Genomic DNA, 6,000 nt, shown 5'->3' on the forward strand with positions numbered 1-6,000 from the left:
ATAAGGTGATAGTATAAGTGACTAAACTCACGAACTGTATGAATAGATTATTCGAATTATGAACTTGTTTTTTTTTGCTCTTGACTACAATCTCACCTGATGGTAAGTGGTGATGCAATCTAACTTGTTAGGAGTAGGATGAAATCCACAGCCCTTTTCGGTTTCTACACGACATCATGCCGGAACGCTAAATGGAATCTATACTAATATTATAAAGCTGAAGAGTTTGTTTGATTGAACGCGCTAATCTCAGGAACTAGTGGTTCTATTTGAAAATTTCTTTCAGTGTTAGATAGCCAATTTATCGAGGAAGGCTATAGGCTATATGTTATCCCCATATTCTTACAGGAACGGGAGCCACGCAAGTGAAACCGCGAGGCGTCAGCTAGTGATAGATACATGGCGATAGTTCTTCTCCGGTTTAAAAAGCCCCTGTATGTACTTTCATATTCTATTAATTCATGACCTCTCAATTTAATGGCTTTTAATGAATGAATTGTTTACTTATCCTAGTTTCGTGTTCCATTAACGTTCGCCTTATTACCCCACTAATTAATGTAAGTAATTTCAGTCCTTTTATTCAACTTCTCTAAATCCCATCTAACAACTTTGCCTTTTATTTTCAATTTATTCATTTTTAAAGATATTATACCTACTTTAAACGAGGATACAGGTAGATTTATATGTCAATTTATATATTTGTATGTCGTATTTTTATAATAAAGTAGTCACGCATACAGCCTTCATATAGCAATGTTCTTTGTTTAGCAACTGTCAGTGATTGGCGCAGAGTAGGTATTCGCTGTTTTTACGGAATCACAATTGCTTACAAGTAAAATGACCATGTGTATTTGTGTCAGTGTGTACAATATGTGATAGTGTCACAACAAAACGTGATAAATGCGACATACGTAGCTACATACTAGTAGTAGTGTTTTAGGTATCATTAATGCTAGCCACTCACCGTCCAATAAGTCCACGTGCCTGCAGCGCTAAGACCTATACTACAGCCTTTTTTGATGGGTACTGTTCACCAACAAATAAATTAAAAATGAGGGTATAAATAACTAGATAATTCACACCGAATAATAATTATAATTAACTTAATTCTTAAATTTTATAAGTAAGCTTAGAAAAACTAGATATGGTTAATATATTTAATAAACAAACCATAACTAAATTGACGTGAAATGATTTTAAATAAATAATAATATATAATTCTTAATTTAATGAAAATTAATTTTATAAGTAAGCTTAGAACAATTAAATATGGTTAATATATTTTATTATCAAACCATAACTAAATTGACATGACATGATTTTTTAAATAAATAAGTTATGAAATAACTAAATTGACATGACATGATTTTAAATAAATAAGTTATGAAATGACATGCGTTTTCTACCTTCATTTCTAAATTCTTTGTTGGTAAACAGTACTCATCAAGAAAGGCTGAAATAAAGTTCTGACTAGATACTTTAGTATTTCAAATATGGTTCGTATTCGACTAAAATACTAAAGTTTAACTTATACAGACACTGAAGAATTACTCAATGCAAATATGAAATAAGCTAAAATAATTGTGTACACCATCTAATGTTTCTGCTTAGTGTTTTACTTTACTTTTCTTTTTTGTAATGTTTTTCTTTTTGTAATGTAGTCCTATTTATTGTAATTTTTGTAATTAGTCCTAGTCCAACGGAAAGCATTAGAAAATCCTACCTGGTCTCCACGATACAGATCAATCTAGTGTGGAGACCACAGGCAATGTTATGGTTTTTTGTATATTTTTTTGGTGAATAAAGATTTTATTTATTTTATTTATTTATTTAAAGTTATCTGTACGACTTATAACAGCAGAACATCCTCTAAACTGATCGTGTGTTGGTCACATGATAAATAAATAAAAAATATGAAACCTATTGGAGGTAAATATTGTTATTTTATTAAACGCAAGCTTTTAGTAAAGTCTTATTATAGTGTCAACGAGTATTTAAATGATAAAAAAACTTGGTGTTAAACTGTATTATACGACTGTGTGCTTAGTTTTTAATAAGTTTGTAAAATGGTGATAAATAAAAAAAAAATAAACCTTGGCTGAGTTTTTTGTGGGCTCTTCTCGGACCAAGGTGCGTTTGGAACCCTCGTAACTTTAATTTTAAGTTTTCGAATGATTATTATCTTAAATTTATTATTATTACCTGACGTTTCGAAAGAGCTTGTAAACTAAGCCTATTTGAAATAAATGAATTTTGACTTTGACTTTGACTCTGATGGTGAGTGACTAGCATAATGACTTGCTGACTTAACTTTAAGCTATTATAACTAACTAGCAGACACGCCACTGTTTTACCTGCATGGTTCCTATTCCCACTGGAGTACCAGGATAAAATATAGACTATGACACTCACAAATAACGTAGTTTACTATTGGTGAAAGAATTTTTTAAAGCTTTTGAGAAGATTCAAAGATTTCCTACAATACCATAAACTTTATATCTTTATAATATTAGTATCTTTAGATGAAATAGTATCTGTAACTTCTTTTCTAATTCTTGTTTTAATCGATCCAACCAATCTCTGAACCGTTCGTGGTAGAGTAAAAATGGAAAATAATGATTTTTATTAAATGAAAGCTACAAGCTACAAATAGGATATCAAATTATGATGTCAAAATAGAGGTACCTAGATAAATTATAATATGTCAATATTGAATCTAAAAGTATACTTATTATTATTATATTATAAAGAGGTAAATATTGTTATTTTTTTAGTATGTGAGGTTTTAGGGGCAATCTCTCAAACCGATTTTGTAAATTATTTTACATTTAAAAAGCCACGGTATTTGTGAGTATCATCCTATTAATATTATAAACACGAAAATTTGTATGGATATTTGTTTTTTTTTTTATGGATGGATGTTTGTTTGGATGTTTGTTACTCTTTAACGCAGCAACTACTGAATTTGGCTGAAATTTGAAATAGAAATAGATTTTAGTCTGGATTAACACATAAGCTATTTTTCATCCCGGAAAAATCCATAGTTCCCGCGGGATTTGTGGAAAAACTAAATTCCTCGCGGACAAAGTCGCCGGCGTCCGCTAGTAAGCTTTATTTTATTCCCATATTCCCACGGGGACGTGAACTAGTTACAAATTGACTTTTTCAAAAGAGCAACTGTTGAGTTTCTTGCCGGTATCTTCTCAGCAGAACCTGCCTTCCGAACCGGTGGTAGAATCTTTACAAATAGTCAACTGACGTGTCAAAAGTGCTTGTAAACTGAGCCTACTTGAAATAAATGATTTTTGATTTTGAATTCTGAATTAATTTTAAAATAAAACAACGCATTTTAACTATAGCTATACAACAATCTAAGCCAGAGTTAATCAAAGTTGCATGTTATTTAATTTTAACTGCTAGTTACCAGATTTTAAGAGGTTCTAAACTTTCACTGTTAAATGACTTTACAACTGACATTAAAATCAGTCTAAAGCCAAACACCACTTTCTATGAAGATTAATTTAATGGTGTTGGGAAAAATAACTTTTTAAGGCATGTCTCTCATGAGTAATAAAACTTTAATTGTTCATCTGTTTGTGTGTAGGCATCACGCAAAAACAAGTGAACCAAAAGTGATACAACTTTTGTAATTTGAAGACAACTGTTGTAATAAAATTATTGATCTCAATGGTTGATAACAACTCCTACTATTATATGATGGCTATTTCTTAACAATTAGTAATAAAAACAAATTTAATTTTAGATGACGTACAAGAAAAATGCCTGCCTTCCGAACCGGTGGTAGAATGTTTACAAGTGACGTATCCAAAGTGCTTGTAAACTGAGCCTACTTGAATAATAAAAAAAAATATACAAGCACACGTCTATTAAGTATAAAGTAGAATTCAAGAAAGATTTACTGATGAATTATTAATCAATAGATAATAATCAAAGACTAGATCTAAATGGTATTTACACTTCATCTAACACAATCATGTTATGATTGAATAATGATTTCCCATAATGAAATGGAATCTTCTGTGTCTAACAGAGCGTGTCTACTGTCTTGGCAGGTAGTGAAAATAGCTTGAAGTGGCACATACCGAGTTTATGTTAAATGTTTGTGCCACTAACTTAGGCCTACTTAGGAATGCAAAGATTCTCTCGGCGTGTTAGCGATTTACAGGTTTTATACATATTTAAACAAAATCTTGACACGGTTGCGAAGAATCTTATTAGTGATTGTGTTTTGTTGAGCAAAAATTGTAGAATAAACTATTCTTATACACTTTTGCAACCAATTGACCAATTTTTAAATACGTAGTTGTCGAAGATATATTAAAGTAATACAAGTAATACGAGAGGTAGGCACGTAAGGACCTAAATAAGAATATTTTTTTTTTATTATTTTAAAAATATCTCTATACTGAACACAAATGCAAAGGTTGCTTTTTTGCACTTGTGTTTTTTGGAGTTAATGCATCCTCTAGAGGACTAGAACAGTGGTTATATAGGAATCTACTCTTTGCAGAGGAGCATTGCCTTGTTAACATTGTCCTATTTAAAAAAGTACAAATTATTGAATTAAAAAAAAATATTTCTTTACTGAACACAATTGCAAAGGTTGCTTTTTTGCACTTGTGTTTTATAGAGTACACTACACAACATAGTGGTTTCATAGGAACCTACTCTTTCGAACCTACTCTTTATTTATTGCCTTGTTATCTAGTAGGTAGGGTAGATAGAAAATTTTCAAATGTGTTAATTATTTTACTAACTTCCCATTATGTAGTTTTACGTGGCAAGGAAAAATGCTTTAATCTTCTTCGCTGGTTGAATTAAAACTCCTATATTAAGATTATTAAGATTTTCCTTATTATGATGCTAAATAATGCGTCTGATTTTAAAATTAAGTTTTTGCAAATGTCGGGTAACCGGATCCACCTAGCTTGAGTCAATGTATCTTAAAACGTAGGTACAGCTCGTGCAAATTAGCTTGACACCTGGCTCGAGTTATGTTTGTACTGAGTTTGTATGGTTGTGTTTGGTAGCCAATGTCAAGTTAATGCGCACGGGTTATAGGTAACATATTTATATCGATGACTGTATTCCGTAATTATTCTTGAACGTGATTGCGCTATAATAAATCTTTTAAATGCATAATTACATGTATAATTATATAAATGCGGCTTTTATTAATTTTATTATTTAAAGACTGTAATAATAAAATAGTAACCGTCCGACTGTTGTGTAGACGTACTTATTGAGGTACATTAATTAATTTTTAATTAACAAATATTCAGATGACATAAAAAAAATTACAGAATGCAAAAAATAGAGTAGGTACTCTAATTTCTGTAAGTACTTAACAGATTTTCACTATTATAAAACAGGTAGATTCATATATTGATGAAACATATGGACGTTTCTTCGGAGACATAAAAATCTATGGAACTAAAAGGTATTAAAATTAATATTAATTATCTAATAAATAAACTCATTTAAACACAACTTACCAGAACAATAAAAAATACATCCAATGTCCAGATTAAAAAAGCACAAATCAACTGTCATAAACAGTTTTCAATGTCACATTCACAACACTAACGGTACACTCTGTACATGTAATGTAAAAGTCGCGAATAAGAAATCGAACGCAATTGGCTCGTTTAAATCGTTTAAATTTCGAATCCGCCAATGGAATGCGCGTGCGACGTGCGCAGGTGACGAACGCAAACTGACTGCCTGAGGTAGTTTCTTAAGTGACGATTAAGTTGAAACCGCACCTTCTCCATTCAAATCGACAAGTGACTGTGACATGCCAAGCTATTATAGACCTTCGTGCTTCGTGACAAACGCAATTATACAGAGCGTAAAATCGTCCCTTGAGACGTTCAATCATGCGAAATAAGTGCCACCTGGGTCGCCTTCATATGCGCACGAGTTGATTTTTTTTTACAATAAATAGGTTCAGTTTTTAGGGTTCCGTGTTAAAAAAGG

The 6,000-nt window shown here is 31.3% G+C and overlaps 1 protein-coding gene across 1 annotated transcript in view; it reads right to left on the reverse strand.

Annotated features, from left to right (window-relative positions):
- Positions 1-5,744, reverse strand: part of LOC112049771 (glutaredoxin domain-containing cysteine-rich protein CG31559) — a 99,980-nt gene extending 94,236 nt beyond the window's left edge. The window contains exon 1 of the mRNA XM_024087799.2: positions 5,517-5,744. The gene's annotated coding sequence lies outside the window, so the exon portion shown is untranslated. The remainder of the gene's footprint in view (positions 1-5,516) is intronic.
- Between the last annotated feature and the right edge of the window lie 256 nt (positions 5,745-6,000).

Source organism: Bicyclus anynana, chromosome 23 (genome assembly GCF_947172395.1).
Source record: "Bicyclus anynana chromosome 23, ilBicAnyn1.1, whole genome shotgun sequence".
Classification (NCBI taxonomy): domain Eukaryota; kingdom Metazoa; phylum Arthropoda; class Insecta; order Lepidoptera; family Nymphalidae; genus Bicyclus; species Bicyclus anynana.